General features: G+C 49.8%; 1 protein-coding gene across 2 annotated transcripts in view; it reads right to left on the bottom strand.

The window, feature by feature from the left end:
- The window catches only part of PHIP (pleckstrin homology domain interacting protein), a 546,843-nt gene that overhangs the window by 368,177 nt on the left and 165,845 nt on the right, over positions 1–12,821 (bottom strand). The window lies entirely within an intron of this gene.

Raw genomic sequence — 12,821 nt, forward strand, 5'->3', positions numbered from 1 at the left:
TGACAAAGTTCTGGACTTCAGGAACTGAAGCCAATTCTTTCTGGAAGAAAATTGACAGGGCCGAAATTTGAACCTTAATGGACCCCAATTTGAGGCCCATAGACACTCCTGTTTGCAGGAAATGCAGGAATCGACCGAGTTGAAATTTCTTTGTGGGGCCTTCCTGGCCTCACACCACGCAACATATTTTCGCCACATGTGGTGATAATGTTGTGCGGTCACCTCCTTTCTGGCTTTGACCAGGGTAGGAATGACCTCTTCCGGAATGCCTTTTTCCCTTAGGATCCGGCGTTCCACCGCCATGCCAACAAACGCAGCTGCGGTAAGTCTTGGAACAGACATGGTACTTGCTGAAGCAAGTCCCTTCTTAGCGGCAGAGGCCATAAGACCTCTGTAAACATCTCTTGAAGTTCCGGGTACCAAGTCCTTCTTGGCCAATCCGGAGCCATGAGTATAGTTCTTACTCCTCTACGTCTTATAATTCTCAGCACCTTAGGTATGAGAAGCAGAGGAGGGAACACATACACCGACTGGTACACCCACGGTGTTACCAGAACGTCCACAACTATTGCCTGAGGGTCTCTTGACCTGGCGCAATACCTGTCCCGTTTTTTGTTCAGACGGGACGCCATCATGTCCACCTTTGGTATTTCCCAACGGTTTACAATCATGTGGAAAAAACTTCCCGATGAAGTTTCCACTCTCCCGGGTGGAGGTCGTGCCTGCTGAGGAAGTCTGCTTCCCAGTTTCCATTCCCGGGATGAAACACTGCTGACAGTGCTATCACATGATTTTCCGCCCAGCGAAAAGTCCTTGCAGTTTTTACCATTGCCCTCCTGCTTCTTGTGTCGCCCTGTCTGTTTACGTGGGCGACTGCCGTGATGTTTTTCCCACTGGATCAATACCGGCTGACCTTGAAGCAGAGGTCTTGCTAAGCTTAGAGCATTATAAATTTACCCTTAGCTCCAGTATATTTATGTGGAGAAAAGTCTCCAGACTTGATCACACTCCCTGGAAATTTTTTCCTTGTGTGACTGCTCCCCAGCCTCTCGGGCTGGGCTCCGTGGTCACCAGCATCCAATCCTGAATGCCGAATCTGCGGCCCTCTAGAAGATGAGCACTCTATAACCACCACAGGAGAGACACCCTTGTCCTTGGATATAGGGTTATCCGCTGATGCATCTGAAGATGCGATCCGGACCATTTGTCCAGCAGATCCCACTGAAAAGTTCTTGCGTGAAATCTGCCGAATGGAATTGCTTCGTAGGAAGCCACCATTTTCTACCAGGACCCTTGTGCAATGATGCACTGTTTTTAGGAGGTTCCTGACTAGCTCGGATAACTCCCTGGCTTTCTCTTTCGGGAGAAACACCTTTTTCTGGACTGTGTCCAGAATCATCCCTAGGCACAGCAGACGTGTCGTCGGGATCAGCTGCGATTTTGGAATATTTAGAATCCACCCGTGCTGTTGTAGCAGTATCCGAGATAGTGCTACTCCTACCTCCAACTGTTCCCTGGACTATGCCCTTATCAGGAGATCGTCCAAGTAAGGGATAATTAAGACGCCCTTTCTTCGAAGAAGAATCATCATTTCGGCCATTACCTTAGTAAAGACCCGGGGTGCCGTGGACAATCCAAACGGCAGCGTCTGAAACTGATAGTGACAGTTCTGCACCACGAACCTGAGGTACCCTTAGTGAGAAGGGCAAATTTGGGACATAGAGGTAAGCATCCCTGATGTCCCGGGACACTATATAGTCCCCTTCTTCCTGTTCGTTATCACTGCTCTGAGTGACTCCATCTTGATTTGAACCTTTGTAAGTGTTCAAAAAATTTTTAGATTTAGAATAAGTCTCACCTAGCCTTCTGGCTTCAGTACCACAATATAGTGTGGAATAATACCCCTTTTCTTGTAGTAGGAGGGGTAATTTAATTATCACCTGCTGGGAATACAGCTTGTGAATTTTTTTTTTTCCCATACTGCCTCCTTGTCGGAGGGAGACCTTGGTAAAGCAGACTTCAGGAGCCTGCGAAGGGGAAACGTCTCGACATTCCAATCTGTACCCCTGGGATACTACTTGTAGGATCCAGGGGTCCTGTACGGTCTCAGCGCCATGCTGAGAACTTGTCAGAAGCGGTGGAACGCTTCTGTTCCTGGGAATGGGCTGCCTGCTGCAGTCTTCTTCCCTTTCCTCTATCCCTGGGCAGATATGATCTTATAGGGACGAAAGGACTGAGGCTGAAAAGACGGTGTCTTTTTCTGCAGAGATGTGACTTAGGGTAAAAACGGTGGATTTTCCAGCAGTTGCCGTGGCCACCAGGTCCGATGGACCGACCCCAAATAACTCCTCTTCCTTTATACGGCAATACACCTTTGTGCCGTTTGGAATCTGCATCACCTGACCCCTGTCGTGTCCATAACATCTTCTGGCAGTTATGGACATCGCATTTACTCTTGATGCCAGAGTGCAAATATCCCTCTGTGCATCTCGCATATATAGAAATGCATCCTTTAAATGCTCTATAGTCAATAAAATACTGTCCCTGTCAAGGGTATCAATATTTTTAGTCAGGGAATCCGACCAAGCCACCCCAGCTCTGCACATCCAGGCTGAGGCGATCGCTGGTCGCAGTATAACACCAGTATGTGTGTATATACTTTTTATGATATTTTCCAGCCTCCTGTCAGCTGGTCCTTGAGGACGGCCCTATCTATAGACGGTACCGCCACTTGTTTTGATAAGCGTGTGAGCGCCTTATCCACCCTAAGGGGTGTTTCCCAACGCGCCCTAACTTCTGGCGGGAAAGGGTATACCGCCCATAATTTTCTATCGGGGGGAACCCACGCATCATCACACACTTTATTTAATTTATCTGATTCAGGAAAAACTATGGTAGTTTTTTCACATCCCACATAATACCCTCTTTTGTGGTACTTGTAGTATCAGAAATATGTAACACCTCCTTCATTGCCTTTAACGTGTGGCCCTAATAAGGAATACGTTTGTTTATTCACCGTCGACACTGGATTCAGTGTCCCTGTCTGTGTCTGTGTCGACCGACTAAAGTAAACGGGCGTTTTAAAACCCCTGACGGTGTTTTTGAGACGTCTGGACCGGTACTAATTGTTTGTCGGCCGTCTCATGTCGTCAACCGACCTTGCAGCGTGTTGACATTATCACGTAATTCCCTAAATAAGCCATCCATTCCGGTGTCGACTCCCTAGAGAGTGACATCACCATTACAGGCAATTGCTCCGCCTCCTCACCAACATCGTCCTCCTACATGTCGACACACACGTACCGACACACAGCACACACACAGGGAATGCTCTGATAGAGGACAGGACCCACTAGCCCTTTGGAGAGACAGAGGGAGAGTTTGCCAGCACACACCAAAAACGCTATAATTATATAGGGACAACCTTATATAAGTGTTTTCCCTTATAGCATCTTTTTTATATATTTCTAACGCCAAATTAGTGCCCCCCCTCTCTGTTTTAACCCTGTTTCTGTAGTGCAGTGCAGGGGAGAGCCTGGGAGCCTTCCCTCCAGCCTTTCTGTGAGGGAAAATGGCGCTGTGTGCTGAGGAGATAGGCCCCGCCCCTTTTTCGGCGGCCTCGTCTCCCGCTCTTAACGGATTCTGGCAGGGGTTAAATATCTCCATATAGCCTCCGGAGGCTATATGTGAGGTATTTTTAGCCAAAATAGGTTTTCATTTGCCTCCCAGGGCGCCCCCCTCCCAGCGCCCTGCACCCTCAGTGACTGCCGTGTGAAGTGTGCTGAGAGGAAAATGGCGCACAGCTGCAGTGCTGTGCGCTACCTTTAGAAGACTGAGGAGTCTTCTGCCGCCGATTCTGGACCTCTTCTTATTTCAGCATCTGCAAGGGGGCCGGCGGCAAGGCTCCGGTGACCATCCAGGCTGTACCTGTGATCGTCCCTCTGGAGCTGATGTCCAGTAGCCAAGAAGCCAATCCATCCTGCACGCAGGTGAGTTCACTTCTTCTCCCCTAAGTCCCTCGTTGCAGTGATCCTGTTGCCAGCAGGACTCACTGTAAAATAAAAAACCTAAGCTAAACTTTTCTAAGCAGCTCTTTAGGAGAGCCACCTAGATTGCACCCTTCTCGGCCGGGCACAAAAATCTAACTGGCTTGGAGGAGGGTCATAGGGGGAGGAGCCAGTGCACACCACCTGATCGGAAAGCTTTACTTTTGTGCCCTGTCTCCTGCGGAGCCGCTATTCCCCATGGTCCTTTCAGGAACCCCAGCATCCACTAGGACGATAGAGAAAACCGTTTTGGAAAGGCCCTTGTGAGCTAGGCTGTTCCGCTCAACCTCCATGCCGTCAAACAAAGTCGCCGTAAGTCTGTTTAGACGAATGGCCCTTGTTGAAGAATGCTTCTTAGTGGTAGAGGCCAAGGGTCTTCGACGTACATGTCCAGAAGATCCGCGTACCACGACCTCCGAGGTCAACCCGGAGCAATCAGAATTGCCTGGACTCCTTGATTTCTGTTTCGCTTGAGTACCCTTGGGATCAATGGAATCAGAGGAAAAAGGTAGACCAGCCGGTAAGGCCAAGGCGACGTTGATGCATCCACTGCCCTTGCCTTAGGGTCCCTGGTTCGTGAGCAATACCAGTGATGCTTCTTGTTGAGTCGAGAAGCAATCATGTCTATCTGTGGACAGCCCCAACGGTGGATGATCTGCTGGAACACCTGATGGTTGAGTCCCCATTCCCCCGGGTGGAGATCGTGACAACTCAGGAAGTCCGCTTCCCAGTTGTCTACACCCAGAATGAAGATTGCCGAAATTGCTCTTGCATTTCTTTCCACCCAGAGGAGTCTCTATGACACCTCTTACATGCAGACACTGCTTTTTGTCGATTGATGTATGCCACCGCTGTGGCGTTGTCCAAGTGAACTTGGATCGCGTGATGCGTGAGCAGAGGAGAGGCCTGAAGCAGAGCACTGTAGATCGCCTGTAGTTCCAGAATGTTGATTGGAAGGAGGGCTTCGTGAGCTGACCACCTGTCCTGGAACTGCGCCCCTTGGGTGACAGCTCCCCATCCTCACAGACTTGCATCCGTCGTGAGGAGGGTCTAATCCTGAATCCCGAAACTCCGGCCTACCAGTATGTTGGAGGACTGCAGTCACCACAGAAGGGAAATCCTGCTCTGAGGTGACAGCCGAATCATCCGGTGCGTCTGTAGATGTGATCCGGACCACTTGCTCAGGAGATCCATTTGAAATGTTCTGGCATGGATCCTCCCATATTGGATCGCCTCGTATGAGGCGACCATCTTCCCCAACAATCTGATGGAAAGATGGATGGATACTCGAGCAGGTTGGAGCACCATGCGTACGATCTCCTGAAGTGTTCTCGCTTTGTCCTCCGGGAGGAACTCCTTCTGGGCTACCATATCCAGTAACATCCCCAGGAACAGTAGCTGCTGAGTTGGCTACCGGTGGGACTTCTGTAGATTGAGAATCCTCCCATGGATTGACATTAGTTGGATAGTGTGGTCGATGTGGAGCAATAAATGCTCCCTTGATCTTCCTTTTATCAGAAGATCGTCCAGGTAAGGGACAACATTGACCCCCTGGACCCGGAGTTGGAACATCATCTCCGCCATCACCTTTGTTAATACCCTCGGAGCCGTGGACAGGCCAAAGGGTAGTGCCTGGAACTAGTAGTGATCGTCCAGTAGGACAAACCTCAGATAAGCCTGATGGTGGTGGCCAAATTGGAATATGAAGGTAGGCGTCCTTGATATTCAAGGATACCAGGAATTCCTGTTCTTCCAGGCCCGCAATAACTGCCCTCAAGGATTCCATTTTAAACTTGAAAACCTTTAGGTAAGGGTTCAAGGACTTTAGATTCAAAATGGTCCGGCTTCAGTACCACAAACAGGTCGGAGTAATAACCCCTGCCTCGTTGTAGTATTGGTACTGGAACAATGACATGGGACAGGACCAACTTTCGGGTGGCCTGTTGCAACGTAACTTGCGTATCCTCCAAAGCTGGCAAGCTTGATTTGAACTCCAGCTTGTGTCCCTGAGAAATGAGGTTCCTTACCCAGGTATCCTGGCAGGAGCTTTCCCAGATGCAGCTAAAGTGACGCAGTCGAGCTCCCACCTCGAGATCTCTTCGGGGTAGGTGGGCACAGTCATGCTGAGAACTTAGTGGAAGCAGAACTGGTGCTCTGTTCCTGAGAACCGGTGGTTGCAGGTCTTTTTGACTTACCTCTGTTTGCCTCTATTCGCATTGGAAGCACCTCTGGCCCTAGATCAAAATCTGTTAGACCAAAAGGACTGAACAGATGGCCCCAGGTAGGAAAGCCTAGCCGGCGGGACCCCAGAGGGGAGAAACGTGGATTTTCCAGCAGTGATTTTGGAAATCCACGTATCCAACTCAACTCCAAAGAGCCATTACCCAGAAAAGGGGAGGGATTCCACATTGCATTTGGATTCTGCATCCGCTATCCACTAACGCAACCATAAGGCCCTGCGCGCCGACACTGCCATGGCAGAAGCCCTAGCATTAATATTGCCCATCTCCTTGAGTGAGTCACACAGGACGCAAGCAGCATCCTGAATGTGCCTAAGGAGAGTCACCGTAGTAACCAGGGGCATATCCCCGGAAAGGCCCTCCTGAATTTGAGTAGCCCACGTGTGAATAGCACGAGTCATCAAGCAACCTGCTATGACCAGCCTTTAAGATACACCCGCTGCCGTGTAGATAGGCTTCAGTGTGGTCTCTATGTTGCTGTCCCCATGTCCTTTATGGTAAAGGAGCCCAGGGCAGGCAGAACCGCCATTTTTTGATAGGCGAGAGACTGACACGTCAGCAGCCGGGAGTTCTTCCCAGAATTTCCTACCTTCAGGAGCAAATGGAAAAGTGTGCAAAAACCTTTTTGACACTTGGTATTTTTTGTCTGGATTTTTTCAGGCTAACTTAAAATAGGTCATCTAACTCGGCAGAATCAGGGAAAGTGACAGCTTATTTTGTGCAGCAAAAAAAAAAAAAAAAACACCACTGACTGCTGTGACGCAGCATCCTTTAGAGCAGAGGTTCTCAAACTTGGTCCTCGTGGGCCCACAGAGTGCATGTTTTGCAGGTAACCCAGCAGGTGCACAGGTGTATTAATTACTCACTGACACATTTTAAAAGGTCCACAGGTGGAGCTAATTATTTCACTTGTGATTCTGTGAGACCTGCAAAACATGAACTATGTGGGCCCCCGAGGACCGAGTTTGAGAACCTCTGCTCTAGAGCATAGGTTCTCAAACTCGGTCCTCAGGACCCCACACAGTGCATGTTTTGCATGTAACCCAGCAGGTGAACAGGTGTATTAATTACTCACTGGTACATTTTAAAAGGGCCACAGGTGGAGCTAATTATTTCACTTGTGATTCTGTGAGGAGACCTGAAAAACATGCACTGTGTGGGGTCCTGAGGACAGAGTTTGAGAACCTGTGCTCTAGAGGGAGTTTTAACATCCCGTATAGCTAAAACTAGGTGTTAAATACCCTGGGCAGAAGCGGAACCCCCACTAGTGGGAACCAAATACTCCCCATCCTCCTGTATCTCTTCATCTGAATCTAAGAGTAATGTGGGCAACCCACGTTATTGTGGTCCCGAATGGGAGGAGGAGGGCGGCTGTGGAGCTTCAGCCTTAACAGCGAGGTCTGCAACTGCTTGGTGCAGTAGCTGAGTTTTATGTGCATTTGCAATGAGTTGAGATGACATATCAATCATCACAGTTTTAAAGGCACCTAGCCAGGAAAGCTCATGACCGACCCGATGAGCAATAGACTGCTTTGAAGCAGGGCAACCCTTCTTCTGCGCATCATACAGCATGAACAAGGAATTAGTCCTTCTGATCCGAGCCTTCTTCTTGACATAGATGTTCAAGGCTCGCACTGCATCCAATGACTCCGAAGAAGCAGAAGTGCCAGAACTGGATGGAATCACAATAGGGTCATTCAAGTGAAACGCGGAGTCTACCTTCGGCAGGAACTGCTGTCTAGTCCTGGGCTTCGATCTGTTCTCGTAAAAGACCAAGTAGGGACTTTTACACAATAAGGCCCCTAATTCTGAGACGCGTCTAGCAGAAGCCAGGGCCAGTAACATCACCGTCTTCCACCATAGTCAGCGGTTCAAACCGGGAGGACTGTAGAAAGCGTAACACAATGTCCAAATCCCAAGGTGCTGTAGGCAGCATAAACGGAGGTTGTATGTGAAGCAACCCTTGCAAGAAGGTCTGAACTTCTGGCAGGAGAGCCAATTTCTTCTGGAAGAAGGAAAGAGCTGAAATCTGGACCTTAATGGATCCAAGACGTAAACCTTTATCCACTCCCATCTGCAGGAAACGAAGGAATCGCCCCAAGTGGAATTCCGCAGATGGATATGTGCGTTCCTCGCATCAAGAGACATATCTCCGCCAGATATGATAGTGTTTTGACGTCACAGGTTTTATGGCTTGCACCATAGTGGCAATGACATTTTTGGAAAGCCCTTTGTGAGCTGGGATGTTCCGCTAAACTAACATGCCATCAAACGAAGCCGCCGCAAGTCCGGGTAGACGAACGGTCCTTGCTGAAGATCTCTTCTTAGCAGCAGAGGCCACGGTTCCTCTACAGACATGTCCAGAAGAGCCACGTACCACAGTTTTCGGAGCCAGTCCAGGGCAATCAAGATTGCCTGCACTCCTTGATGCCTGATACACTTGAGTACCCTGGGGAACAACGGGATCTGAGGAAATAGGTAGACTAGCTGGTAAGGCCAAGGCGTTGTCAGCGCATCCACTACGCTTGCCTGAGGGTCTCTGGTTCACGCCCCTGGGTGGAGATCGTGGCGTCGGAGGAAGTCCGCTTCCCAGTTGTCCACCCCCAGAATGAAGATTGCAGACAGTGCTCTGGCATTTCTTTCTGCCCAGAAAAGTATTCTTAACACTTCTCGCATACAGGCTCTGCTTTTTGCCCCTCCTTGTCGATTGATGTACGCCACAGCCGTGGCGTTGTCCGACTGGACCTGGATCACCCGATCCCTGAGTAGAGGGGAGGCCTGAAGCAGAGCATTGTAGATGGCCCGAAGTTCCTCGATGTTGATCGGAAGGAGGGCCTCTTGGGAAGACCACCTGCCCCGGAACTGCGCCCCCTGGGTGATAGCTCCCCATCCTCTCAGACTCGCATCAGTCGTGAGGAGGATCCAACCCTGAATCCCAAAGCATTGACCTTCCTGCAGGTTGGAAGACTGTAGCCACCACAGAAGTGAAATCCTGGCCTGGGGTTACAGCCGAATCATCCGGTGCATCTGAAGATGGGAGCCGGACCACTTGTTCAGGATATCCAACTGGAACGGTCTGGCATGAACCTTCCGAACTGTATCGCCTCGTACGAGGCCACCATCTTTTACAACAATTTTATGCAAAGATGAATGGATACTCAAGCAGGTCGGAGCACCATGCAAACCATTTCTTGAAGTGTTCACACTTTTTCCTCTGGGAGGAATATTTCCTGTGCTACCGTATCCAGAAGCATCCACAGAAACAGGAGCCGTTAACACTGTTTAAGGTGGGACTTTTGCAGATTGAGGATCCACCCGTGGTGAGACAGAAGATGGATAGTGCGATCTATATGGAGCAATAGAAGCTCCCTTGAACTCGCTTTTATCAGGAGATCGTCCAGGTATGGAATTATTTTGACCTCCTGGACCCTGAGCTGAAACTTCATTTCCGCCATCACCTTCGTGAACACCCTATGAGCTGTAGACAGGCCGAAGGGTAACGCCTGAAACTGGTAGTGATCATTCAGTAGGGCGAACCGCAGATAGCCCTGATGGGGAGGCCAAATTGGGATATGGGGTTAGCGCCTTGATATCTGAGGACACTAGAAATTCCTGCTGGTCCAGGCCTGCGATCACTGCTCTCAAAGATTCCATCTTGAATTGAAAACCTTCAGGTAAGGATTCAAGGACTTCAGAATCAGAATGCGTCTCACAGACCAGTCTGGTTTTGGTAATACGTACAGACTGGAGTAGTAACCCTGTCCTCGTTGTAGGGGTACTGGAACACTGACCTAGGACTGGACAAACTTGTTTATGGGGTGGTATTCATGTGACCGCCGGTCAGCTGACCGACAGTCACATGACCTCCTCCGTGAGCCCGACGGCTCACTATCCCGATGGTCGGCATGCCGACCAACAGGGACTATTTCCACTCGTGGGTGTCCACGACACCCATAGAGTGGGAATAGAACCCGTGGCGACCGCAGGTCGCCACCGAGCCCGCAGCGTGGCGAGCGCAGCGAGCGCGCAAGGGGCTTGCTGTACTCGCCCCTCCCCGCCGGGATCCCGGCGTCGGTATGCTGCCGGGATCCCGGCGTCGGTAAGGTGACCGGCGGTCAGGAGACCGCCGGTCACCAGTACTACACCCTGTTTATGGCCAGTAGTAGCGTACCACACATTTTCCAAAGCTGGTAAGCCCGATTAGAAAAATCGTAGGGGAGGAGCACCGTCGAACTCCAGCTTGTAACCCTGAGAGATAAGGTCCTATACCCAAGCATCTTGGCAGGAATAATCCCAGATGTGGCTGTAGTGACATAACCGAGCTCCCACCATGAGATCCGCTCGGAGTGGGTGGGCACCGTCATACTGAAGTTTTTGCGGAAGAAGAACTGGTGCTCTGGTCCTGAGATCCGGCAACGGCTGGTTTCTTAGGTTTTCCTCTGGAGCCTCTAGCTGCATTGGAGGCCCCCTGGCTCTAGATCGACATCTGGAGGACCGAAAGAACTGAGTAGACGGGACCCGGTAGGTACGTCTAGCAGGCGGAGCCCCCGAAGGGAGAAACATGGATTTCCCAGCAGTAACTTTGGAAATCCATGAGTCCAGTTCACCTCCATAAAGCCATTCACCTGTGAAAGGAAGAGATTCCACATTACGTTTGGAGTCAGCATCAGCAATCCACTGACGCAACCATATGGCTCTGCGCACAGACACAGCCGTAGCCGTGGTCCTAGCATTAATATTGCCAATCTCTTTAAGGGAGTCACAGAGGACTCTTGCTGTGTCCTGAATGTATTTTAGGAAAGTTACAGTAGTAACTAAGGTCATATCACCCGAGAGACCTTCCTGAATTTGAGTAGCCCAGGAATGAATTGCATGTGTCATCCAGCAACTTGCAATGACCGGTCTTTGAGCTACACCTGCAGCAGTGTAGTTAGATTTCAGAGTGGTCTCAATTTTCCTATCTGCCGGGTCCTGTACCGTAAAGGAGCCCGAAGCAGAAAGTACCGCCTTTTTAGAAAGGCGAGAGACTGAGACGTCTACTGTTGGAGATTCTTCCCAGAATTTCCTGCTTTCAGGGACAAATGGGAAGGTATACAAAAACCGCTTGGACACCTGATATTTTTTATCTGGATTTTTCCAGGCTACTTTAAATAAATCATCCAATTCCTTGGAGTCAGGAAATGTGACTGTAATTTTGTCTTGTGGGAGAAAAAAGGACTGCTGATTTTTAGCCTCCTCCAGGGGGAGCTTTAACACATCCCGAATAGCCAATATGAGGGGTTCAATACCCTGTGTAGGTGTGGCGTCCCGACTTATGGGAGCCACATCATTTCCATCATCCTGTATATCATCATCAGTATCCGACAGTAGTGCAGGTAAAGCACGTTTTTGTGCACCTGCAGTAGACGGGGGGATGTTTAGCAGCTAGATTTTCCACTCCTTGTTGCAGTTCCTGAGTTTTATTGCCATTTCCAGTGAGTTGAGATGACATATCAGAAATCATAGTTTTTATAGCCCCCAGCCAGGGGGGCTCTCCCCAACATCATTATCAGTATTTTGTGATGACTGACTACACTGCTCCCATGATATCGAGCCAGATGAGATAGGGGAGAACCTAGCATTACATACACTGCATAACTTCTGTTTTACCATTGTGAAGTAGAAAACCAGGTACAATACACATACAACACAGCTTGAAATACAATACAAGCCTGCCCTATTGCATGCGAGAGGAGAGAGAGAGAGGACACCAGCACACCCAACGCTGCACAACCCCAGTGAGGCTGCCAGTGTTTTACAAGTACATAACCAACAGTAAGACTGTCTTATGAAAATTTCCTCAGAGGAATATTATTTGTGCACAATATAACAACTCTCCCCCTCTACGACGGGTACCAGTGATCCAGCGTGTGACCATCATGGTGGAGATGTATGAGGCTGCTGCTTATGCAGAGGAAGGTGCCAAAATGCCGCTGAGCCCGCTCTGATGTAGCTCCGCCCCCCCCGTAGTGGCGCCGGAGCTACTGTGTAATATTTATACTGGCCATGTCTCCCTATATGTTTGTAGCCTCACATAAATGCTTGATACAAGAATATTTAGCAGGGGCTACAGCGGGTCGTCCCCCCCAGGAGGGACCCATACGCCTCACAGTGAACCGGGGATCACCTTCAGGCCGCGTTAGGGGTGTGTGGCATGATTCGGCTGCCCCGCTGAACCAACAGCGGGAAAGCGGCTCTGCACCTAAAGAGGCCGGTGATCGCCCACCCCCACGGCACAGGTATGCTGTTACCCAAACAGCATACCGAAAGAAATAAAAGTTTAAAAGAAATTGAAGAAAAAACTCTGGAGCTTGCAGAGTGCATCCTCTCCTGAGGGTACTTTTTTCTAAACTGACCTGTAGGAGGAGGCATAGAGGGGAGGAGCCAGCACACCCAGTTGAAGAAATTTGAAGTGCACTGGCTCCTTTGGACCCGTCTATACCCCATCGTACTAATCTGTCCCAGATATCCCTTATGGATGCTAGAGAAAAAAGCA

Source organism: Pseudophryne corroboree, chromosome 4 (assembly GCF_028390025.1).
Source record: "Pseudophryne corroboree isolate aPseCor3 chromosome 4, aPseCor3.hap2, whole genome shotgun sequence".
NCBI classification, from domain to species: Eukaryota; Metazoa; Chordata; class Amphibia; order Anura; family Myobatrachidae; genus Pseudophryne; species Pseudophryne corroboree.